Below are 27,520 nucleotides of genomic sequence, written 5' to 3'. Positions count from 1 at the left end.
CATTAATAATACCTAAATTAAATCAAGTGAAATTCAGAAAATTCAATAAAAAAATGAGGAAAAATGAGCTTGTCTTTTTGCCCAGGGCCTAAAGAGTATGTTCAGTTTTCTTTCAGTAGCTCTATTCTATTGAAAGTTAGGACACTTGTTCAACTCCTCAAAAGCAAATTAAAATTGGATACAATTTTCACTACTCTTTTTTCCCCCAAGCAACAGTATGTTTACTTAAAGCTTTGCATTACTATGAGTGCTTTCCCTTAAAGTGAAAGTCAGAATAGTGGTTACTTTGAGAATGGGGTAGTACCCAAGATGGACAAGTAGGTGGCTACCGAGACACAGTAGATGTTCCATACTGTGGTCTGGGTGTAGGTGCCTGGGTGTGTTGACTTCGTGAAGCATCGTTGACTTGGGTACTGATGATTTGTACACATACAGTTCTACTTTTATACTCTAGTTTTTCAAAGGAATTTATGAGTTGGATTTCTGTATTTATTCCTATAAATGAAGTTGTCAGGACCAGCAGATGACATAATGGCTATTTGCTAGACTCCCATGTAGTCAACTGCGGTTTGAGTCCTGGACCCAATGGCTTAATCTCACGGTGGGCACATGTGCATGTGTTCCCAAGATCCCAAGAGGAGAATGGAGGAGAAGGGTTTGCAGCATGCCCATCCCCCCTGGGGGGTGATTTCTCGCTTTCTGTCTCTCTGTCTCTCTCTGTCTTTCTGGTGAGTACATGAGCCCTGTAGCAAAAAACCTCCCCCCCAACACACACAAAAAGAATGAAGTTGTCACACAGATCTGAAATTCTCTTGAATACTGGCTCCATCATTTCCATGATGACAACTGCTTTGATGCTTACATTTTTTTTTATCAAATATATCTGATTCGATGTTTCTTTGATATATTTTTACCTACCTCTTTATGAGGACCTTGTTTATATACTATAAAAACCTATTTCCAGGGCTAGATAGTGGCACAGTGGTAACACAACTGGACCCCTAGGAAAGGTCCTGGAGCTCCCTATGCACACTGTGTACATATGCGTGCCTTTGATTCAGTCTGGCTGAGACGGGTAAATCACAGTGTTAATACACTGTTGAGGGTGACTGTCCCTCATTCATTCTCTCGCTCTCTCCCATGGAAGAAATGGGTAAACAAACTTAAAAAAAAAAGAAAAGAAAAGAAAACTGTTTCTAATAATTACTATTTAATACCTTCTTCCCAGTTGACATTAAAAAATAACTTGGACGCAATGGTGACTTCTACTTCCAGCTGCCTTTAAATATAAACCTTGGCTTTGAATTACCTTCCCTTTGTTCTTTCTTGGACACCCTTCGTGTCTTTCAGTGTGGCAAAATGTTCAGTGTAAGCGTCATCTTTACCCACAGTATACTTTTTGAGTTCATGCTGTGTTTCCAGCATTGGCTGCTCCATTCATTACATTCTATACAATTTTGCATACTGATGTCTTGGGGTATTAATTGCATTTTAATGAAAAAATGGCCCCGATTAGCAGTACTATGGCCAGCTGTGGGCTACAATGTTAATATCCACCTACTGTTTCAATTTGCCAGCAAAGCTGATAATGACTGAAGATCACGGTTGATTCAGAAAACTGTGCCTGGCAATTATATTTGTTAATCAAGTCAGCTTTTGACTCTTCATCTCTGGCAGCTTGCCTTCAGCTTTTATTAAAGAGTAGAGAAAAACAGGGCCAGAACCAGCATCCTCTGCAGCTTGTTTAGACTTTTATCTGGTGGTTGAGCATTCTCAATTTTCAAGTATTAGTGTCCAGTTAAAGTTTGGGCTGTAGTTCAAACACAGATGGATCATGTCACACATGCCAGAGTAGGCATTCTTATTCAGCCATACTAGACTCATGAGATTTGGCAAGGCCTCAGATTTCTTCTCCAGAAAATTCTTACTAAGTTATTAGAAAGATTAAGGGAAATTGTTAATGTAAATCCCTTAGGTAGCACCTGGTGTACATTCCTGAGCTCAGCAAATGAAGGTTGTAGTTTTATCAAAAATGTTACAGTTAAAGGCCAGTAGGTGGTGTAATGGTTAAGGACTTCCACATGGCTGACTATGGTTCGAGTCCTGGACCCAGCAGCTTGAAATTCATCCTGGGCACATGTGTATGCATGCCCAAAATCCCTAGAGGAGAATGGTGGAGAGGGATTGCAGCATGGCTATCCACCCCAAGGAATGATTTCTTACTTTCTTTCTCTCTGTCTCTCTCTGTATCTCTGGCTAGTGCATGTGCCCTATAGCAAAAATCTCTCTCTTTTAAAAGAAAAAAAAATGCTGCAATGTATTCTCTTGAATATCACAAAGACAGGACTTGGAATAAAAAAGTTCTATTTGCCTTTTAAGCCTTCCACATGAAAATAAATCGGTACAAAGTATATGACCCCCATTTACAAGAAGTTTAATTACAAGTACAATTATTTTGTGGAATTTGGGTCAAAATTCTGAGAGGCATGGAGGCATGGAATAGTCTTTTATATAAGTACAGAAGTAGATGGGGCATGGAATAGTCTGGGAGAGGCATGAGGGTTTCCAAGGTGTTGAAAAACGTTCTATTTCTTGATCAAGTTCATAGTTGCTCAATTTTATATATGTAAAAATCCATTGAGCCATACACTTAAGATCTAAGCACATTATCAAAACAATATTACTAATAAAAAAGAAATAAGGAACTTAAAAACAGTAATATTTCTCAAACTTATTGAGAAAATACGAACTAGTACAAACCTTTGGAAAATTAAGATGTCATGACAGTACTCAGTAATCTCACCTCTAGTTTATTATCTCAATAACATAAATGTTCTAAAAACAGATACATTTTTTTTTGAGAGATTTTCACTGTAGGGCACGTGCGCTCGCCAGACAGACAGAGAGAGACATAGAGACAGAAAGCGAGAAATCACCCCCCAGGGGGGGATGGTCACACCGCAATCCCTTCTCCTCCATTCTCCTCTCGGGATCTTGGGCACGCACGCACACGCGCCCGGCGTGAGTTTTAAGCCACCAGGTCTGGGACACAAACCACGGTCGACTATGTGGGAGTCCAGCGACATAGCCATTACGCTAACTGCTGGTTCCCAAATTTTTTCAAGCTTTTTCATGAAGTTATTCATTGCAGCATTGCCTATTAAAGAAGCAATATTGAGAGGACGGCAGGTGATGTAATGGTTAAAGTGTTAGACTCCCCTATGGCGAACCGTGATTTGAGTCTTGGACTTGATTGCTTTCTCGCTTTCACTCTCTCTCTGTCTCTGTCTCTCTCTAATCCAATTAAAAATAATTATAATAAATGAAAGTTAAATAAATAGTTCAAAAAGCAATATTGAAAATAATATTAATCTGGAAATAATTATAGAATTGATGACATATCAATTCCAGAATTACCTAGCTATCAAAAATAACTATGTAAAATGGTGCAACCCTTTTAGAAAACTCTTTGGTAGTGATTTACAAACCTAAACATACATCATCCCTTCAATCTAGCAATTTCACTTCTGGGTTTCTACCAATACAAACAAAAACCTATGAGTCCACACAAAGACTTGTACGTCAATGTTCATGACAGCCTTATTTATAATAGTCAAAAAGTGGAAACAATCCAAATGTCCATCAATGAAAGGATGGGTAAAGAAATGGGAATATAATTGTATAATGCAACACTACTCAGCAGTTACCACAACCTGAATAAATCTTAAAAAATAATAAAGTGGCATGAAAGACATCAGATATGAAAGATTATATACTATGCAATTCCATTCACATCAGAGCCTAGAAGAGGCAAGATTAATCTATGATGATAGATATTGGAATAGCTGAAGGTGGGGAACTGGTCGGTGATGGAATTAGCCTTTATTTTGTTTGGCAGGATCAACAGCACCCATCCTATGACCTAGAGGGACAACATAATTAAACTATAAAAGTATCAGTCTCAAAGTTGCCGAGCTGCTTAACTAATGCTAAGACCCATCTACTTCTACACTTATATAAAAGAAAGTAAAGCCCTCTCTCAGAAAAATAAAAATTAAAAAAATTTAAAAAAATAAATAAAAGGGACCAGCAGTTAGCGTAATGGCTATGTCGCTGGACTCCCACGTAGTCGACCGCAATTCGTGTCCCAGACCCGGTGGCTTTAAACTCATGCTGGGCGCATGTGTGTGCCTGCCCACGATCCTGAGAGGAGAATGGAGGAGAAGGGATTGCGGTGTGGCCATCCCCCCTGGGGGGTGATTTCTCACTTTCTGTCTCTCTGGTGAGCACACGTGCCCTATAGCAAAAACCTTTAAAAAATAAATAAATAAATAAATAAATAAATAAATAAATAAATAAATAAAAAAGTAAAGCCCTATTTGTTCAATCTGTTATAGCTAATGGCGTTTTGTAATAGAGGATCCAGAGAAAGGCTTCTATAATTTCTATCACATTATTAGGTATTAAGGATAGCTTCAGGAAATCCAGAAGACTTCTGGCCCTCACTCTAGAATATAGAATAATAGACCAGAAAGGGACATTACCATTTATAGAAAGTGACACTAACCCCAGAGAGGTTATATATCTTATCAAAAGACACACATGGCCAAGATTAGAATCTATGCATCCAGTTCTCTCTTTCATGAAAAAAAAGACAATATGAACTGTAAGAATGGATGAAGAAATTGAAGTGGATCTTTCCTATATACTTTTAAAAGGGCATAAAATAAGAGAATAAGAAAGTTTGTGGCGAAGCTGTTAATAGTATGTAGCAACTGTGTAAAAAACAAACAAACAAACAAACAAAAAAACTTTTGTACCAGAGTATCCTAATGATTTATCATTGTGGATAATTTGAACTTTTAAACATATCTGAGTAAATATTACTTATCCTTTCTTTATATAAATGCTGGCATATCATACGCAGTGTTTTACACTTTTATATTCACTGAATGGTCTTGAGGACTTTATGTTTCCATTTGTAAAGAGCTTCAACAGTCTTCTCTAAAGCTCCTGGTAACAAAGGATGTTCCCTAGACACTGTCTTTGAGCCTCTCCAAAACCCACCACAGCACTCTTGCTCAGCTCTTATTAAAGTAAGCACTATACTGAATTTTTATTTATGACTCCTCCTATTGTCATTATGGTTTTATTACCTCTATACTAGGTAGGTATATATTTTTTAAAAACTTTTAAAAAAAAAGAAAAAGGAAAGAAAAGCCACCACATGTCATTTATCCAATCTACTGACAGATATTTTTGCACTGATTACTTGTTTGCTATTTCAGATAATGTTGCTATAAATATTCTTATCAATGCCCCCCCAGTACACATAATTTCAAAAATTCTGTAACTCTTGGAGTATAACTGAGAGTGAAATTTCTGCATTGTATGCTATGAGTATTTTTAAATGAGTTATGTAATTATTAGCTGTTTCCCAAACAGGCAGTAGTAATTCATCTTCACGTCAGGAATGGATGCGTAGAATAGCTATTGCTCCATATTTTTTCCAATACCTGGTGGCAGCAAGCTTTTCAACCAAGTGGATTTGAAACCATATTTCATGTGTTTAAGATGTGCATGTTCCAGATTACTAAAAAAATTGAGCATCATCTTTCAGATGTTTATTCAGGTTTTAATTTCTGTGAATTAGAAGAACACTTCTTCAAGTGTTCTGCTCATTTGTTTTTTCTATTGCATCTTTTGTACTTTTTTTTCTTATTAACTCATAAAGTTTTTTCATACACTTTGGATCTAAGTGTTTGTCAGCTGTACTTTTAAAATTCCTAAATTAGGGAACCAGCAGATGGCGTAATGGTTTTATCACTGGATTCCCACATGGCCAACCACAGTTTGAGTCCCAGACCTGGTGACTTAAAATTCACGCCAGGCACATGTACCTGTATGCCAAAAAAATCCCCAGAAGACAATGGAGGAGAAGGGGTTGTATCATGGCCATCCCCCCTGGGGAATGATTTCTTGCTTTTTGTCTCTCTGTCTCTCTAGAAAGTGCACATGCCTTATAGCAAAAATCTCTCACAAAAAAATAAATTTAGAATAAAATAAAATAAAATAAATCTAAAAAGAGAATGGAAATTTCAACATAGCCATTCCCCCACAGGGTGATTTCTCACCTTCTCTCTCTGTCCCTCTCTGTTTCTCTGGTGAGCACATGTACCCTACAGCAAAAATCTCTCTAAAACAAAACAAAACAAATAAATCCCTAAGTTAGATGCATCACTCTCTAATTCCAAAACTGTCTTAATCCCTAATATAAATATTTAAGACCATTTCTTCTTGAGTCCTATTTTAACTCTATCTTACAGGCTTTGATACATAGAATGTATGCTATGTAGAATGTGAATTATTTTTTAATAATCTGATTTTCATTATATTTCCTCTGACCCATGAATTGTTTGTAAATGTGCTTTTGTATTTATAAAATGAGAATGTCTTGTCATTTTTAAAGTGTTTGTCTATATTATAGTGTGTTGCTGACCCAGCCATGGTAGTGCAGGTGCAAGCAGTATTCACACTGTTACATGATGCTAGAGACCATGTGGGAAAGTTCTAGGTCTATGTCATGGGTCTACCTGAACATACTGGGTCCACCTGTGATCCTGGCTGACTGTAGGGCTGGTGAGAGGGTTGTGGCATGAAGACCACTCCACAGTTGACTGTCTCTGCTTCACTCTCTCACACAAAATAAATCAATAAACTTTCAAAATAGAAAATCATATTGTCATCAGAGAATGTGCTCAGTATGATGTAAGTATTTTGAAATTTGATAAGGTTAACTTCATTGCTAAGATGTGGTCATCAGATTGTATGCCCACATGTTCTTTTTTGAAATAATTATTTATTTTAATTATTCATTCATTTATTTTAGTTTGATGAGACATACACACACACACACACACACACACACACACACACACACAGAAAGAGAGAAAGCAAGTCTCCAGGTGCGGGACTCGAACCGTAAGCATGTGGGAGTATCCAGTGCCTTAACCTCCATGCCACCTACTGGCTTCCCTCTGCCCCTTTTTCTTGCCCACATGTTCTTACACATACTGTATATTCTCCAGTAAGTAAAACTGTGAATTGTATTTTCAATTATTCTATTGCTTTGCTGTTTGATCTGTTAATTACAAAATGTCTATTATTAATACAATGAACAGTTTGGGTTTTTATATTCAGATATTTGGTTTGTTCTGGGTGTATTTGTAGTAAAGTGTAAGGCTGAAGTCCAGCTGTCCTTTTCTCAGATCTTAGTTGCAATAATAACTCTCATTGAGTAATTTATCTTTCTTGCTACCCATTTGTTAATATACCCTTTACTGTGTACCAAATTATTATATTTTAGGTTTACTTGTAGATTTCTAACCTATTCCATTGATCTGTTGTTTCCATATAAGAATGAGACTTTATTTTATTTTTTTAGTTTACTATAGGGGGGTCTGTGCTTGCTGGAAAGAGACAGAGAGACTAGAGAGAGCAATAAAAAGAGAAAGAAAGTGAGAAATCACCTCCTGGGGGAATGGCCATGCCACAATCCCTTTTTCTCTCATTTCCTCTACAGAGTCCAGGACTCAAACTGTGCAGTAGTCCACGTGGGAATCAGCTGCCTTAAGCTCTGCACCACCTGTTAGCCCAGGATGAGACTTTCTTAATTATAAATTGATAATTTATAATTTGATTAGGTAACTATCAGTAATGAAAGTTAAAATCGAGGGTTTTTTTGTTTTGTTTTTGCTTTTTGGTTTCTTTATTTTTTTATTTTTTTAGAGCTTTTTGCTTTAGGACACATGTGCTCACCAGAGAGACAGACAGAAAGCGAGAAATTATCCCCCAGGGAGGATGGCCATGAAGCAGTGACTTCTCCATTCTTCTCTCAGGGTTTTGGCCATGAGTTTCAAGTCACCAGGTCCAGGACTCAAACTAATGTTGGCCATGTGGAAGTTTAGTTCCTTAACCACTATGCCACCTGCTGTCCCCTAAAACTGAGGCTTAATCTAATAATCTACTGTAGGCCCAAGTGAGAAAACCGCAGCAGATCTAGAAAGATAGACTTTGGAAAAATGGATAGCGTTGTTATCTTTTTGCCTAAAGAAGAGTGTGCAAATAAGTGCAAATCTCAGTCAAGGGAAATACATTTTGTTAGCAGTCATTTAAATCCATATTTAATAAAACCATATTTCTTTGCTTTGTAAAAGACATCAAATTAAGGAGATAAACATTACACTAATTCATAATAGCATTACTTAATCTGTGTCCCCAGAGAAAAATAAACTGTATTAACTGAATATAGTTAATATGTGTTATGGTGTTTTGACTCTAGTATAATCCCACTAGATTCAACAAATACACTCTTTGAACAAAAATGGCAAGACATAATGGTGGCAGTTGAAATGCAACAGTAAAATACTGAGTCATCTACACATTTTAGCATAGAAAAACACAGCTATGTCATGATGTTCTGACAAGCTGAAATATGGTGTGGCCTAATGGTTAAGGAATCAAACCCTACATAGCCAACCACAAATTGAATTCCAAAACAGCAGCTTGAAAAACATACTGGGTGCTTGTGTTTGCATGTCCAAGCTCCCAACAGGGTGGAAAAATGGAAAAGGAATTGCAGTGTGACCATCCCCCATGCCCCACTGGGGGATGATTTCTCTCGCTTTCTCTCTCTTTTTGGTGAGTGCATGTACACTCTGGCAATTTAATAAATATATATGTATTTATATATGTAAATATTATAATATATTATATATTATAAATATACATTTATAATAGCATTTCTTAGTCTGTGTCCCCCTCACTGATGACACCAGATAGAAAAATCAAGAGTTAATTTAAAGCACTTCATAAAAAGACAAAACAGTAAATAAATTAGTGAATAAAATGCATTTGGTGATGAGGGACAGTGTCAGCTGTCAAAGCAACCAGAAGCCAGTGTTTTACAAAAGCCATATTTCTTTTTTCTTTTGGAGAGGTACGCCAGAGAGACAGAAAGAGAGAGACAGAAAGAGAGAGACAGAAAGAGAGAGACAGAAAGAGAAATCTTTCTTTTGTGAAGATGGACACTCCACAATCCCTTCTCCTCTATTCTCCTCTTGAGATTTTGGGCATACATGTACATGTGCTTGGTGTGAGTTTTAAGCCTCCAGGTCCAGGTCTCAAACTATGGCTGACTATGTGGGAGTACAAGGACACAACCTTTAAGCCATCTGCTGAATACCAAAAGTGAGGATTTTTAATAGAAAAAAAGTACCTCTCCATGCTGGAAAGCCATGCAGATGGGCAGCTGCTGGAGGACAGCTGCTCTGGGCATGAGGTTAGGTGTTACATTTATTCCAAGAGGTGATAATCAGTATTTAGCAGTGAGAGGTCTTTCATAGTATCTATGTTTTTTGTTTAAATTCCTAGGCTTTCTCTTTTGCTTGTACATCTCTCACACAGGTGAAGAATTTGAGGAATTTGATTACTTAATAGTGCATGCCCAGTGTGAACCTTAATAGGAACATCCTTATTTGTATGAACTGCCCAATCAGTTTATTGCCCCAGTGGGAATCAGGATGGTGATCAAAATGTCTCGTTGAGTCCTGTTTTATTTGTGAGGAATGAGAAGAGGGAAATTATTTCTAACTACCCTGAAGAGTAGTAAAACAAATAGGCCACTGAGATTTTGTAAATTCTTCCAGATTAAAATATACATATAGGGACCAGAAGGTGATGTGGTGGTTAAAGACACTGGACTCCCACAAGGGCGACTGTGGTTCGAGTCTTGGACCTGGCGGCTTGCTCTCTCTCTCTCTCTCTCTCTGTCGTTCTTGGGTCAAATTGAAATAAACAAATAATAAATAAATAAAATTAAATCGAATAATTCTTTAAAAAAATATACACACATATTTTATGTTTATACATTTATAGATATGTATAAACTATGATTATGTTACATTACGAACAAAATTATTTCTACTCATTCAGGATTTTGGGGCCTCTGAAGTATTTCTAAGTTCATTTATTTTATTTCCTCCATCATGAGAGAGACATAAGTACCCCCAATAGGGTCTTCATGCCATGCACCTGCAGTCTTAGCTGCCTGAATCACTTGTGCCCGGATGCACAAGGAGGTCCTGGAACATAAACCCACAACCTTTGCCATGTGGCACAGTGGCCTGAAGGACCGAACCGTAATTTTATTTTTTAAAGAGATTTTTTTGTATAGGGTACCTGTATTCACAAGAGAAAGGTATAAAGAAAGTGAGAAATCACACCCCCTCCACCCTGAGGTCGGGGAGATGGCCACATCTCAATCCCTTCTCCTTCATTCTCCTCTCGGAATCTCAGACATGCACACACACACACACACACACACACACACACACACACACACACGCAGCCCAGCATGAGTTTTAAGCCTCCCAGTCAAGGGCTTGAACTGTGGTCAATTACATGGGAATCTAGCGTTGTAACGTTGTAACCATTATGCAATCTACTGGTCCCAACCCATGAATTTTTTAAAGAATAAATAACTTTGTAACTCTTGGCTTAATTATATTTTAAAAACTAAAAGTGAAAAAATAGCCTGGTCTAAAAATGACAGAGTTTAATGCTGAAAGCTGGTTTACTGGGCCGTGGCTCAACGAATGCCCAAAGCCTGAGGAATAAGTCAGTTGAGGCCTAGAGAGGCCTGTTACTTCTTTTTTTTTTTTTCTCTTTTTTTATTTATTTTATTTTTTTGTATATACTTTCAATCATATTGTTTGGCTTACAATGAGACCATTTCAATTGACATTAGTATTTTGTTTTCTTCCTTAATGTCAAATTAATGCCCTTTTTTGCAAATCTACTAGTGTTTTTTTTTTTTTAATTAATTCTATGTTGCCTGCATTCTGAGAGTATTTCTATTTAAGTAAAATAACATGAGCATTTAAACTGAGAACTTAGGACCAGACCAGTAGTCTATAGGTTAAGGGAGCTGGATCTTACATGGCTGAAGGCAGTTTGAATCCTGAACCTAGCAGCTTAAAAAACATGCCAGGTGTGTTTGTGTGTGTGTGTGTGTGTGTGTGTGTGTGTGTGCCCAAAATTCCAACACACTGGGGAAATGGAAGAGACAGGATTGTAGTGTGACCATACCCCTCTGCAGGGCGGGGGGAGGGGAAGAGGGGGTGCTATGTCCTTCTCTTGCCCTCTCTCTCTGCACACACACTCTGGCAATCTTTTCAAAGAACATGTAAATTAAAAATAAAAATAAATAGGGGGCCAGCAGTTGGTATATGGCTATGTTGTTGGACTCCCATATACTCAACCACAGTTGGAGTCCCGGACCCAGTGGCTTAAACTCACTCAGGGCATGTGTGCTTGCATGCTCAAGACCCCGAGAAGAGAATGGAGGAAAATTGATTGTGGTGTGGCCATCCCCCCTGGGGCGTGATATCTCCCTTTCTGTCTCTCTGTCTCTCACTGTCTTTCTGGCGAGCGCACACACCCTAGAGCGAAAACCTCTAAAAAAAAAAATGAAGATAAAAATAAATACATTGAGAACCTATTAATTATTCTTCTGAGCTATTGATAGTATCAGATTCTTTGCCAAAAATAGCTGTTTTATCAGTTATTAAGAACACAGTCCTCACCTAATCAGCTCAATGCCACCAGCATTTCATACCAATCTCCCCAGACTGCACAGGGCATTCATTATCAGAGAGGTTCTCACATTCATTTCTTCACTTGTTATTTTCCTATAACAAGAACTCCTTTTGCTTGTCAGCTTTTATCAGGGATATTTCTGGGGCTAAGCATGGTAGATTTATATTCACTGATTTTGAAGATTCGTGTTCAACAGTAATAGAGCAAAACCATAAAGCCATTTGTGGAATTTCAGAGTATGGATGAGAATATATTAAGATACTGAGATGAAAAGGCAGTCCTTGTTACACCTCAGTTTTGATGAAATTTGGTAAACACACTGTGAAGGAAGGAGAAGAAATGGTACAATGTGAGGAAAAGAAGAAAGAAAAGGAGGGAGAAAGGAAGAAGATGGAAAAAGGTAGAGAGGAAGGATGAAAGGAGAAAATGCACTTTTTTTTGGCTTAGGGTGCATGCACTTGCTGGAGAGAGAGACAGAGGCAGTAAGAGGAGAAGCAAGAAATCAACCCCTGGGGGGGCATGGCTACACCACAATTTTTTCTCTTCATTCTTCTCCTGGGATCTTGGGCACGCATGCACAAACACCTTGTGTGAGTTTCACGGCACTGGGTCTGGTACTTGAACTGCAGTTGGCCATGTGGGAGTCCAGTAATGCAGTCACTACAACATCTGCTGACCCCAAAAATGCACTTTAAAAATTATTGTTAATAAATATATAGAGATGTAATATATATAGATAGAAATATTACTGTTGTGTCACAAAGACTTTTAATGAAACCTTCATATTTACCTCTTTGGCTGCCTGTGCTGTGTCAGTCCCTCTAGCAGCTACACAGGCTGCCCTTCCCATGGCTGTCACTCTCTGGAACAGGAGTGGCATGCAGGAGTCCCATTGGAGGGGCTTGTGGATTCCTTAAAGGCAAAGCCTGTTATAGTCACCTGCTCAGAATGATTGCCTGACCCCTTAGACAATGTGGGACTGAAATAAAACCATGGGAGACAATATTTTCATACATCCTGGAGAGAGGTTCCAGAGTTTTTCCCTAAAGAGTAAGAACGTTGACAGATGGCACTGGAGAGAACAAGAAGCCATTTTTTCTTGATCTAATTCCTGGCTATGCAACCGACTGAGATCTTTGTTTATCTTTGGAAGTAGGAGGAGGGGCTTTGGTAGTAATGGCAAGAAGAAAAGAGGGCATCAGTAAATTATCTATCCTGACAGATCCAGAAAACCTAAGATCTTTTCTTCCCTATCCATGAACCACCAGGGAATCTTTCAGAATATAGCAGTAACACCTATGTGAAATTTTGAAATATTTACTAGTAATAGCATTTTAATGTATTCTATTTTTTTTTCTTTGTTTATGATAGAATGTATGCAGACATACATGAGAGTAAGAGAGAAAGAAGGGGAGGAAGAGTGAGAAAGACATGCCCCTTCCACAGGGTCTGGCCATGCTGCCATTCCCTTCCTCCAGTCCTCCAGTCCATTGGATCCTGGGCATTCTTGTGTGTATTTGGCATGTTTCAGGCTAACTTGGCTGGGGAATTGAACCACAGTTGCCATGTAGGATCTGGCTTGTCTTAAGTAGCACATTATTGTTGTGTCACAAAGTTGGCCCCTTATATATTGTTTTAAATGGACAGTAACTGGGACCAGCAGATGGCTTAATGGTTAAGTCACTGGACTCCCATGTAGTCAACCACAGTTTGAGTCCCAGACCCAGCAGCTTAAAACTCATACTGGATGTATGTGTGTGTGCCCAAAATCCCAAGAGAAGAATGGAGGAGAAGGGATTGCAGCATGGTCATTATCACTTTCTATCTCTCTGTCTCTCTAGCGAGCACATGTGCCTTATAGCAAAAAAAAAAAAAAAAAAAAAAAAACCGTAAGACAAAAAAAAAAAAAAACCTCTTTAAAAAATAAATAAAAAATAAATAGATAGTAACTAATGTTTGGATTTAAAAAAATAAAGATACAATCTACTTTGTACTGGAGAAATGTGTCCCAAAGCTAAGACAACCACATTTTCATGATCATAGAATGCCTGGTATAGAATAACTATGTAAATAAAAAAGGAGAACTCACTAGAGGCCATCTGAACCATCATCAGATTAATCAGAATACTTCACTGGTGCCTGTCTCTCCTTACTTGAGAATAAAATTACTATTCTGTTTCTAAATGTTCAGAATAAATTACCAGAATTATTTTTTACATTGAGGATTAATATTCTGTGGAATCAGTCATTCTTATTTTTGATTAGTGAACAAATATTCAAAATGATTACAATATGCACATACATTATAAAATAGATGTTTGCAAACATCATTATCAACAAAATCTCATTCTCAAAAAAATCTAGTTACAAGAAATATACAAATTTGCTACCAAATAACCAGTACTTAGCATAATTTCACTTTCTTTATATCTTAGTATTTAGCATAACTGTACCTTCTTTATATCATATTTCTCTGACAAACTACTCTTTTAAGTCAAAGATATCAAATAATCATATTCCTTGATATTAAAGTACATTGCTCCAATTCTGTGACCAAAAAAAAAAAAAAAATGAGACAATAAATCAAGACTGTCTTAAACTTTCCATTTCTTATTTGATTTTTACAGTTAACTAATTAACTACTCCTTCTCTAAGAAAAGTCATCAAATATTTTCACCATTCCTTGATTCTCACTTTTACTTTATCATAGTTGTAGTGGAAATGAATTTAGGATGAATAAAAAATTATTTCTTTAGTTATTTTATGGCCAGTGGGACAATCTGTGAGAATGCTAGGACCTGATTTCATGAAGACTCTGAAGTAAAGAAATGCTCTGGGGAAAATAATTTAAAACCATTTGTCTCTAATTTTGGACACAGTTCAAATCAAGTTGTATAATACAGCTTCCCCATCCCATACATATTCATTCATATTCATTCATTCAAGAACTTAATTATTCACCCATTTGACACATATTTTGTCATTATTCTATGTGCAGTGCTGATACTGGGAATATAGAATTAAAGATGTTTAATAAGTCAAAACCTCTACATTAGAGGACAGGGAAAGACTCACCTAATTTGTTTTCTGTTATACTGTTATATCCTCCAGTTCCCAAGATCATACTGACATAAAGTAAATATTCAGGACTGATCCCCCTTCCTCCCTCTTTCCATTCCCTTCTTTTCTCCCTCTCTCCCTTTTCCTTCCTTTGGCCTTTCCTTCTGTCATCCTTTCATTTTTTTCTTGCTTAAATTAGTAACATTGTGGCTGGCAGGTGGTGTGATGGTTAAGGGTTCTGGACTCCCACATAGCTCACTCCAGTTCAAGTCCTGAACCTGGCAGCTTGCTTTCTCTTTCTCTGTTCTTCTCTGATAAAATTAGAATAAATAAACAAAGTTAAATTCATAACATTAATAAAACATAAAGACTGGTAGAAATAAATAGAAGCGGGAACATAAAAAGCTTGGTTGATTGGGGTTTGAGCAATTGGCCTTTCATACTATCAGCTCTCATGAGGTAGGAAGTTATATCACTTTTACTCTCTGTTGAACCTCCAGCATAACCCAGTAGCTGGACAAAAGAAGTAATCAATTAATAATTTATATCAAAATAAATGATTCAGCATATATTTCCACAAAGGATACCATAGTCACTGAAGCTCTTAAGAATTATATAAATTTTTCAAGAAAATGTTAAATGATGCACATTATACTGTACTCAAGAAAACAAAAATGTTTACAGCAGCATTTTTTGTTTTTTGTTTTTTTAATTATCTGGAAAAAAACATTTATGTAGAAATCCTTACCTAGCTTTGGTGTCTGATGAATAAGCTATTACTTGATATTCTCTTGCTTTCTCAATAACCATCTCATTTAAAAAGCAAGATGGAATTTATCATTTCTCCAGCTTCTTTGACGAGGTAAAGTGTCTATCAAAACGTCTTACCTCTCCTTGGTAACTCACTACACAATTTACAGAGGCTCACAGGTGGATGACACTTAACCCAGTTGTAAATCACAACATTTCCTGCATATTTGGGAGGACAGAAAGGAAACTATCTTGTCAGCCAGTAATCATAGCAAATTATATCTCAGAAGCCTGCCCCTTATACTTGTCAACCTGAATGGGTTCTTTCAAACAAACCTTCCTGCCAGTTCATTCATAGCAGCCAGACAACTCCCTCAGTCTGTCTTTCAAATTACCCCACACATCTTAGTTTCCCTTTGAAATATTTCCAAGCCACCAGAGCACACCTCTTCACAAACTCCCATTGATGAAATGCAGGACTGAGGTCATGTCAGATATAACTAATGATTAGACATATTCCCACTTTTCCATGTCATTGACAGTGAATAAAAGCCATGCTGTGACACAGACAATTGAACTATTGAAGTTAGGGCTTGTTTTGGACTCACAAAAATACAACCTTTTTTCCAGGGCTTTTCTAAGCCAATGGTTTAGAGTCCTATATTTATTTATTTATTTTTACTAATTCTTCCGTGCAATGAGGCATGTTATTAATGTTATTATTATTGCAGCCAACCACCTGGCTCTGCACAGCCACACATGTGACACATGCACAAACACATGGACAAAAAGGGCATACAGAATCGTCCGTTAAAGTTGAGAAGGGAAAAAACACCATAATTGTTTTCCATCTTCCCTTCCATTAAGTGGTGAGGCTCTTACCTAAGTTAGGCATTTCTGTATTGGGCATGAATCACATGAGAAGTGGTGGGAGTAGACATTAGGAATTCAGACTTCAGAGCCAAGCCCATCTGGGTTGGGGTTTGGGCTCCACCGTTTAGTAGCACTGTGATCACTGGCAAGCTGTTAGCCATCTCCAAGCCTTAAGGAAGGCTTTGAATGTCACTCCAAGATTATTAGTCTTCCTTCCAAGGCAAAAGAGGCTTTTAAGGTCTTAGGTCACAGGGGTAACATGATAGAGGAAATGCTTCAATATAACTTGCAAAAGGGAGACGTCAATGAGAAAGGGTTGCTCAATTGCATTCTGCTTCTGGGCAAGCAGAAGTGCTCTATGTCGGCCCTGCGTCAGTTCTCCTAGTCTTGTAAACAGTGTTGTAAAATGACTGTGATGATTGAACAAGTGACTGGAAACTCCAGGAAAAGGAGGAAAGATGGGACTGGCTCAATAGCCCAGAGATAATGCACTGCTTAAGGGGAACTGGGTCCATATGGAAGATCACACGTTCAGTTCCCTAGTTAACATATACATACCAGATCCATATCCCATGATCCTGGCTGGTTGGGAAGGCTGGGGTTGGGGCACATGTGAGACCCTGTTGAGTGTGCTTATCTTGCTCTCTCTTTCTGTCTCTCACTATCATGAAAGAAAGAAAAAAAGGGGGGATTAGCTCATAACGTAGCTGTTAAGGGAGCTATAATAGATTCCACATGACTGTGCGTGGTTCAAATCCCAGCTTTGGTCACTTGAAAACCACACTGGGTGCGTGTATGTGCCCAAAATCCCAAAGGATGGAGAGATGAAGGAGAAGGGATTGCAACATGACCATACCCATTGAGGGATGCTCTCTCCCTTTCCATCTACCTCTCTCTCTCTCTCTCTGTCTCTCTCTGTGAGTGAATGCATCTTCTGGCAATTAAAAAATAAATAAACAAATAAGAAAGATGTTGAAAAGGGAACATGTTGACTGCCGATTAGAATTAATCAGGGTGTTTAATTTATTTTTCTTTTAAATAATTTATATTCATTTTTTGAGTATTAGCTGAGTAAAATGCATCATTTGCTCCATGTGTCACTTAATGATTTAATAATCAGGAAGTAATGAATCAACACTGACCTTCAAGCAGTGTTCCATCCAGAAGCTACCAAGAGTTTGGAGATATAACTTTCCTTTCAAACTTCCCTCCTTTTTGCATTTGCATAAGATTTTGAAATAGCACAATTTGAATCAGATAGGGGAATGAGGTGGCTTCAGCGAGCTGCAGAACACAGATGCAACTGCATTACCCAGCTGTGAGTAATTTTCCTCCCAATCAGAGGTAGAATTTTGAATAGCTCGAAAGCATGTTTTGAGTAGGAGCCCAGGATGCTCCTTAAATTCAGGCGCTTTTATTTAAATCATGTAATGGCCTCAGGCAGATATCCTTCCTGTCTTGGTGCAATACTATGCTCTTTCTGAATGGCCAGGTAAAGGGCCCCCGAAGTAACTAGACCCCCAGCCTTCATGTTTCCATAATCTGTTCTTTCATAGATGTAAACTTGGCTCTGTGATGATGTGCTAGGAGCTCAGGATTCCTGTAGCCATTGCCTAAGCAGGAAGGGCAGAATGTCTTGAATCCCAAGCGAAACACCAAAGCAGGGTCAGTGGGAAGATTGGCAATAGGCTAGCGAAAGTGACAGGCACTTTAGATTGTTTTAAACGATAAAAATATTGACCCCGCATTCCCCGTGTTAACTTCCCACTCTTGTCAAAAGTCTCACTGGGTATTACGCAATTTGCTTAAGATCCCTTGTGGCTGTGTATATGGTCTGAGCGCTTTCTTTTCTTTTTAGAATCCTTTGCACAAAATTGTTCTGAAATCACTTGTTAGAAGCTCTTGACTGCAGTGGGGGTATAAACAGCACTTAAGAGAAAAAATAGAAGAGATTCAGTGACATTTGCAGATTTGTCTTTCCTTCTAACTTGTTTGGAAAATTAATTTTTTAGAATCTAGGGAATTGTTTCTTGTGGACTTTGTAGACTACTATGAGGGGTTTTCAAAAAGTTTATGGAAAATGTATATCATGAAAACAATGATACATGCATTTTAATATTTTTGTGCCAAAATAAACTTTTACTTCAGGTCTATTTTTTTTTTTCTATGACCTTTTTGAAACTCCTTCATATATTTTGAATCAGGACCTTAGAGGGGCTGGGCTGTGGTCAGCCATAGTATAATGGTAAGCCACCCATTTAGGAGAGGCCCTGGCTTTGTGTCCTGGGACTTCCTTGATCATACCAGGTATGTGCATGTGACTGTAATCTGGGCTGTTGAGATTGGAGGTCAACTGTGGCATGAGATTCCTGTTGGGAGTGTTCCCCATTTCATGGAAGAAATAAATCGCCTTTAAAAAAAAGAGAGAGACTTTAGAGGTAACATTTAGTGTTCTTTGGGCAGATCAAGAATTGGGGGCCTAGATATATGACTTGCCCAAGTTAAGGCTGCAAAGTCACTTGACACTATGACATTGCCATAACTTAGGACAAGTTCAACTTTTGCTAACATGTATGCAAAATAGTGTTTATTACATGTGCTGAGGTGTTTCTAAAACAGGACCAGCTCCTATGGGTCTAATATATTCCTAAGTAGATCTATTCCTTTTTTAAGAATTATTTCATTTAATTTTATTTATTGTTGATATTTTCTTTTAATTTGCCATAGGGTATATGTCCTCACCAGAGAGAGAGAGAGAAGGAAAGTCAGAAACCAAGCCTTCTAGTCTGAGACTCAAACCATGATTGGCCATGTGGGAGTCTAGCAACTTAACCATTACACAACCTACTGACTCATATTCTTATCAATTAAATGGTGAAAGACAAAAATGTGTTTTGTAACAAGAGGGTATGTGTAATAAAACTGAAAGTCACAAAGTTGATAGTGATTTGATAGTCACTTTTTTTTTTTTCAGGTTTTTTTATAGGGCACATGAGCTTGCCAGAGAGAGACAGAGAGAGGGAAAGTTTGAAATCACCACTTTTGGGCACACATTCACATGTGCTCAGCATTGGACATGGATTTTAAGCTGTCAGATCTAGAATTCAAACCGTGGTCGGCCATGTAGGCATCCAGCACCTTAACCACCTGCTGGCTTTTGATGGTTACTTTTCCATTCATGTATCCAATAACCTTTCCCTGAGTGTCACTGAGCAAAGCATGTAAGGAGACCTAGAAATATACAAAGATGAAAATCACTGAGTCAAGGAGATAACAATCTGGAAGGATGGCTAAGGCGTGTCTCAAAATAACTTGAATGCAAAGCCATGTATATAAAATATTATAAGAAAAAATAGATGCAATGATGATGGAAAGGGGAATAAACACTTGTCTTTGAAAATCTTCCTGAGAGAGATGGCATTTGAAGTGAACATTAAGAAATTAGTAAGAATCTGCTAAGACCAAGAAGGGCACCCAGGTGGAAGACTAGATCATGCCATTTCATAGAATTAGGAAGGTCCATGACATTTCTGGAATGATGTACTTTGCCAGTTTGGCTAGAGGAGAGCTTAAGTTGGCGGCATGAAGATGATGTGAGAGACCAGGATGAAGAAGGTGAATTGAGGACAAGAACATAGATGGCTTCTCATACCAGCTGGAAATTTCTTGGCTGGAAATGGAAAATTACCGGAGATTTCAGCGCAGGAGTATGGTATGACTCAACATGTGTTGATGGGTAGATGACTTTGGCAACTCTGTTGAATGTACACTTATGTTGGGAGAGACCAGTGCTAGAAAAACCAATTCGAAAATAAATGCAATGGCCTAGTTGTACTGGTATCCTGCTAGGTTACTGTGCTCTGCAGGCTGAGACCACATGGGAGGCTCAGGTTTAATTTCCAGTTCACCCTAAAGGCCGGGCAAGGTATATGTACCTGTAATCCCAGTAACTCAGAAGGTGAAGGCAGAGGATTGTGAGTTCAAGCTGGCCTGGACAATGTACCAGACCCTGTCTATCAAGAGTTGGGCATGGTGGCACACTTGTGGCCTTGGCTAAGAAGTTGTGATAGGAAGATTACATCAGTAAGACCTTGTCTGAAAAGAAAAATTAGCAACCAGACAGTGATGCAGAGGTAAAATGTGGTGCTCTGTGAGGCAATCTCACATGGGCAGTCTCCTGGTTCAGGTCTGGAAACCTCCCAGAATACACTAGGCACATGTGTGCTTACAATCCAATCATGGCCAGCTCAGGACTGAAGGAAGAAAGAAAAGTAAAATAAAGAAGGGAAGGGAAGGGAAGGGAAGGAAAAAGAGAAAAGAAAAGAATAAAAGAAAAGAAAGAAAAGAAAAGGAGGGAGGGAGAGAAGGGTCAAGGAAGGAAGAGGAGGGGAAAGGAAGGAGAGAAAGGAAATTTAATAGTAATAATAAATGAAGATAAATGCTTTGGTTGAAGAGAGAGAAAATGAGGATTTCAGTTAGTGTAGTGTCTAGAAGGATAGGCAAGTATGTGCAAATATAAGTGACATTGGAATAAAAAAATTAACTGTCAAACCAGTTGGAAAGTGTCAAAAATGAGTCTCAGATTTTAAGCCAAAATGATAAACCTTGGAAAGAAGCACTGAGTGAAAGGTGGTGGATTTGCTCTTTAGACAAACCTAGTTAGTAGTGCCAATGGGACAGCTAACATTATTAGGCCTTTCTTCTGTGCTGCATGTATTTACATGTGTCATCCCATTTAATCATCAGAACATTTTGTGAGTATAGTAAGATCATACTTGTTCTACAGATAGGGAGATTGAGGCTCAAGAGTTAAAATACCTTGCCTAAGGTCACAGAATGGCCATTGGAGAAGAAATCTGCATATTACATTTTTTTGTTGGTCACCATTGCAGAAAAAGTAGCAGACATTTGGACAAGAGAAACTGAAATTGAAGAGTCAGGAATAGTCTGTATAGTGGCTTTACTGAAAGTTATCTAGAAAATAAATGTGTTCCCTTCTTTGACCTATTGCAGAGCACTGTCATATTTATTCTGCATGTTACACAGTCTTGCAAACTCACATGAGTTAAAAAAAAAAAAAAACTAGGGATGATTTCCTAGTCTAGTGATCACTTCTAAATGGATACCAACAAATCCCTCCTATGACTGTTTCAATAGTATTTTGCTAGTATATCACTCAGTCACAAGTTAGTTCCTATACTGTATTTGAGGAACACATTGTAATTCAGAATTTCTGTATGTTACCAAGGATGTCACACTGATTCTACATGGAAATCCAGACTGTATACTTAGGACCTGGGGGAGAGGTAATGTAATGCAACCTGTCTCAAAACACAGTCATCCCCAAGCAGACCTTGCTGAAAAAATCAGTGTTCTCAACACAGCTGATAAACCTCAGATCTGTGTCTGAAATGATCAGTGGATGATTTTATAATACATACCATTACCATTGTTGTGTTCTGCCTATTTCTTTCAAGTTCTGTGTTTATAGGAAATGACTAGTATCATAACTACTTCTGACAAAAATCATATTTCTATTACCAAAATAAGAGTGTTTTTATGCCATTATAAGTGAGTTCTTCTTTTGAATTCAGCTGTGCTTTTCTGAATATTATCTTCTGGCTATGGCTTTGCCTTATCTCTGGTCTGCTGTTTCCAGATTGCAAATTTTGCTATATGTATCTGAAGATTTGTAATTGTCCCTCCAAGTTGGAAATCAAAGCTTGGAATTAATTAACAGTTTCTGGTAAAATGGCCCACTGGTCAAACCAAAGCATACATTTCAAAAATAATAACTTTAATTCTTCTCTGAAGAATCCAAAGCGCAGGCTGTCACTTCACAGAACTTTTTCATTTCCCTAAATTTGTAATAAAGCCAGCCCATTGTTTCTTGAGGCTACTCAGCATCAACAAATTTGTTTTCTGTGCTCATTCTGTCTGCTCCTGTGTTCACTGAAGCCCTAAGGCAGACTCTAGGGTCATTTTTTTTTTAATAAAAAATTACAGCATCTTCAAATATGGATATTATCAAAGGAATGATCTAATTGTCCATCACAGGCTTAGATGAGGCCGTTATTTCTCATAATACTTTGAGTGAGACTAAGGAAATCAGTCTCGCATGGAAGCATGTGTCAAATGCACTATAAAAACATCACAACCTTGATTTCAGTGGTGTCACCTCCATCCATCCTGTTGTACAGATTAGGAATTTAGAAGTCACCCTTCATACCTCCTTCTTCCTCACTGCCCATAACCAATTCCTCCCATGTTTGGAAATATTACTTCCGGATTCATTCTATCCTTTATGTTCTTGGATCCCATTTTTTTTTTCTTTATTTCAGCTGCTCCTAGTCAGTCCATCTTGGCATTTTGCAATGACCACTTAACTTGTCTTTCTACTATTCACTTACACTCTTCTCTAGTGTTTTCTCATGCCTATAGTGACAGCAATGCTTCCAGATTAACTAATATATTAAGTGAGCCTCAGGTTAAAAGCCCTATAGTAGCTTTCATTGCTTTTAGTATAAAGATCTAAATTCGTTTTTTGTTTTTTGGGGTTTTTTTAAGATTTTTTTTTGCAATAGGGCGCGTGCACTCACCAGATAGACACAGAAGCACATGCCTGGTGTGAGTTTAAGCCACCAGGTCCAGGACTTGAACTGTGGTCGACTATGTGGGAATCCAGCAAAGTAACCACTATACCATCTGCTGGTCCCAAGATAAAATTCCTATCATGACCTTGAAGTTCCTACATGTTCTAGCCCCACTTACTTTTCTAGACCATCTGTTACCATTCTCTTCTTCTCTGAGAAGAAGAGATCCTCTTTGTTGAGACTGCTTCTCCTTTGCCATCTCTTCTCTTGGTTACTTTTTTCCCTCTACTTCCATTTCTCAACTCAGTGCCTGTCCTCAAAGAAACCTTCCTGATCACTCACATTCCTGCCCCTGGATTGGTCAATCTTCTTTTCCCTTTTTCTTTTCTTCTTTCTTTTTCTTCCTTTCTTCCCTCCTTTGTCCCTCCCATCCTTCCTTCCTCTGTTGTCCTATTTTCTATCTTCTATCTATCTATCTCCCTATCTTTATAAATATTTTCAATAGTACTGAATCTCTGCACTTTGCAGAACTTATTTACATCTTAGATATATGTCTTTGTGTTCACAGCCTCCACCTCCAATCTGTAAACTCCTTGAGAACAGTGCTCGGTCATATCTAGTATTGCCTTACTTTGTATTCTTAATACCTTACTCAGTATCCAGTACAGGTAAACTTTCATTAAGTATTAGTAGAATAAGTTAAAGTGGTTTGTGAGTTCAGAATATTGAACAAGAAGAAGTAACTGCTGGCAAAATATCAGATGCCAAAAAATAAGATATTTTAACACTTTACAGCAAAGTATTTTCAGTGAAGCAGGAAAGAAAAGGTAGGCATAGTGCCTCAAGACTGAAAAAAATAAAATAAAAAGAGAATGAGGAGGCAGATAAAGAGTATGTAAAACAAACCTCTCCCATTAACTATTGTTATCATTAAAACAGATTAAATGAAATCTTAAAAGAATGTCTAAGCTCAAGTTACCAGTGCATGCTTTTGATTATTTTCTTTTATTTTTCCTTTTTTTTTTTGTGTGTGTGTGTGCCAATTACTAATTAAGTTGCTGAAAACTAGTTCAAGATCCACTGGACCGACCAGATGCCTACATGACTGACCAATCTTTGGATTTGATTACCATATCAATCATTAACTACTGAACTTCCCTAAGTGCCCCATCTCTGTCCATTATCTGAGCCATGCAGTGCCTTGAATACATTCTTAGCATCAAATGTTAAGCCAGTTCTTTGCTTTTAAGTATTTTCCTATGGTTTCTTCTGACCTTTATGTCAAATTCACCATGTGTAATGAGTTGAAAGAACAACTTCCAGCAGTAAAGAGCTTGGAGAATTCCAGGTGATGACTCACCTCCTTTCTCTCTCTCTCTCCCTCCACCCCTCACTTTCTCCCTCCTCCTCCCTTTCTCTCTCTCTTCCCTCCTCACTCATGAAATTTCTGCCAGGAGTAGATTAAAAGGCATGTCTACCAGTTTTGCAACTTCGATTTTATAGCACGAGATGATAAATATCAAGCTTTTGTGTTAAATAAGGGTTGGGGCTAATCTTCCTTTGATCTCATGACCCTTTCTACTGATTAGCAGGAATAATTGAATTGAGTGTAATTTCATAAAATAATGACTTTGTTTTGCCACCAATCACTCATAAGTTCAGTGTCTGCTAAATTGTGGGTTTTTATTTGAGGATAACTGAAGAGCAGGAATTTTACCTTCAGGTTGGTTATAATAAAAAAATGGGAAAAAATAATCTATTATAAGATCAGAAGATCGAGCAATATAATGTAGTTTGAAGAAAGCGAATACCTGCAGGCATTTAATTCTAATTTATAAGAGAGAGTTTTGTGCACTTTATGTTCACCGATTCTGATCTTCCTTCTTAGCCGCATCCAAAATGTAACTCAGCTGTCCTTCATTATGCTCACCATTTTCTTAAAGGCATAGCAGAGATAAATAATTTAGAGCTGTGGTCCTCGCTGTCTTGAGCGCATCAGCTTTCTTGCAGTCCCTATACCTGTATCCCTCCATCCTTAAGCTTTTCCTGGTGACTGTCGCAGATAGTAAGCACTCGAGGAAGTAAGCACTCTTAGAAGCAGCCCTTCAGTGAGGATCTATAGGAGTTAATGGAGAAATATGAGGGGTCTTCTAAAAGGTAATGGGAAATGCATATTATGAAAGACTGAATCAGTTTCAAAAGCTTTCCCAACCAAATAAATTTGTATTGTACTCCATTTCCCACAAACTTTTTTCCTTTTTTAGTTGTTCACCAAAAGGTACATGAGAGAATCAGAGAGAGAAAGTGAGAAATCACCCCCCAGAGGAGATGACCATGTTGTAATCCCTTCTCTCTACTCTCCTTCTGGGATTTAGGGCATGCATGCACATGTGCCTGGCATGATTTTCAAGCCACCTGGTCTGAGACTCAAACTTCATTTGGCCATGTGGGAGGTCAGCACCCCAACCATCATGCTACCTGCTAGCCCTGACCTGCAAACTTTTGAAGCACACTTACACCCATTATCTCATTACCTACGTGACAGATGATATCCTCCCAAGTGTGCCCTGAATGACAAAGCGGGTCATTACCTACGTGACAGATGCTATCCTCCCAAGTGTGCCCTGAATGACAAAGCCGCAGGTGTCCACATGGTAGCCTGCTCTATGGTGTAATATTTATTGGCTCTCTTCCAATTGCTTCCTTTCACTTTCTCATTTTCTCATTCTCCTACCTGTGTTTTCTGTGATCAATTTTGAAATAAACTATTTTCTTTATAATCCTTGTTGAGCTTAAGATTTGTCTATAGAAGGGAATAACTTTGGGAAAAGCATCTCTTTCTAGGAGAGCAGGGGAAAATCCAACCTAAAAGAGAGGACCTTGGTATTCACAAAAAGTTGTAGTTAAAATGAGACTTGAGGCTAAAGCCAGGCTTATAAGATGTTATATGTTACCAGTTACCAAAGTAGTAAATGCTTTCATGCCAGTTGTTAAATGATGGCTTCCCCAAATTCCCCAAAAGACATGACCACATCCCTTGTCACCAGTCCCTTCCCAAGATTCAACAACTAAGGCCTAATACTTGCCAGAAGAGTTTTGCGAGAACCTCATCCGGTGCTATGGGCACCAACTATCCCAAATGATTAGTGTGCCTGCCCTGTGGCTTAATAAATATGTTTAACATTGATTGTTAATTTGGTACCCTCCAGTCTCTAGAGCTCTTCCATTGATTATTGTGTGGAGAAGACCCTGGAGTTATATTCACCTGACTCAGTCTTTATCACTTCTTTTCATAGACATCCTTTAGCTCTGGATATCAGACTACCACCTGGTAAATTTTCATGGAAGTGTCTGGGTGAAAGAAATAGGAGAGGGAAGAATGAAGAGAACAATCAACTCTTGATGATGAACTTCTGGGAAATTATGTGAGGATTTCTATTTGAGCTGGCCCTACAAATGCCGTGTTTCTATATGGTGGTCCCATGGCACTTTTAAACCACAGAGTATCTGTTACTATGTGATGGATTGGACTTCCCTGATATTATATGTATGTTCCTGCCTCTGCTTGTTTTTCCCTTTAATTCAAATGCTTACGAGGGAGCCAACAGGTGGTGTGGTGATCAGGGTGGCTGGATCCCACATGGCTTACTGCATGGTTCGAGACCCAGACCCAGCAGTTTGAAAACACATCAGGTATGTGGGTGTTGTGCCCAAAATCCCAAGAGGAGAGTGGAGGAAAAGGGATTATAACATGGTCATCCTCCCTGAGGAGTGCTTTCTCATTTTCTCTGTCCTTCTCTGTCTCTTTTTGATAAGCACACAAGCCCTATAGCAAACTTCTAAAAAAGAGGGGAAAAAAAAGAGTTTCTGAGGAAAGAAATACAGAACCAAATTCACACACACACAGATATACACACATACATATACACATAGAGGATATTAATTGTCTGGTGCAGATATGTGTGGTAGATTAAGTTCCAGGCCCAGAGCCAGTTGCCAGAGCCACTACCCATATTGTGATCCCCAGACATTAGACACGGAACGTCTGGTCCCCTTTTTCCAGCTCTGCATCCAGGTTGTAAGTTTTATAGCTGGAAAAGCTTTTTCATGCTGACTTCATTCAGGATCAACTTGGGTAGGTGAGCAATAAGCATGTGTTCAAATGACAGATATTCCTGAGCTGTGCCCTTGATGTATTTGACAATGCCTGAAAACAGTCCAATTTACATTCATAACTGCATTCTAATGAGCGGAGCTGAAGCTTCATAAGCTGAGTTTTGGTGCATTTGCCAGTGTGTAGACAACAGGTAAATCAGTTATCAGAATCAGCGAGATTTTATAACCTGAATGTATTTTGTAGTTTTTCATGACAGACTCATCATAAAATTCAAAAGGCGCCCTCTTGCAAGTGTGAAAAAGGCAATTTCAGGGTTGCTTTTGGTTTCTGCTGTTGCAAAGCAGGATTTAGAGGCAGTTTCTCACTGTTTAGGTCTGCTATTGAAGTTTTAGTGGAATGACAAAGACTTCAGTTAGCAAGTGTCAGTGACTGATGTCAACACAGCTCCAAGTTCAAGGTAGAATAGTTT

Source organism: Tupaia chinensis, unplaced genomic scaffold (assembly GCF_000334495.1).
Source record: "Tupaia chinensis unplaced genomic scaffold, TupChi_1.0 Scaffold000305_1, whole genome shotgun sequence".
NCBI classification, from domain to species: Eukaryota; Metazoa; Chordata; class Mammalia; order Scandentia; family Tupaiidae; genus Tupaia; species Tupaia belangeri.
This window is presented reverse-complemented; position numbering follows the sequence as displayed.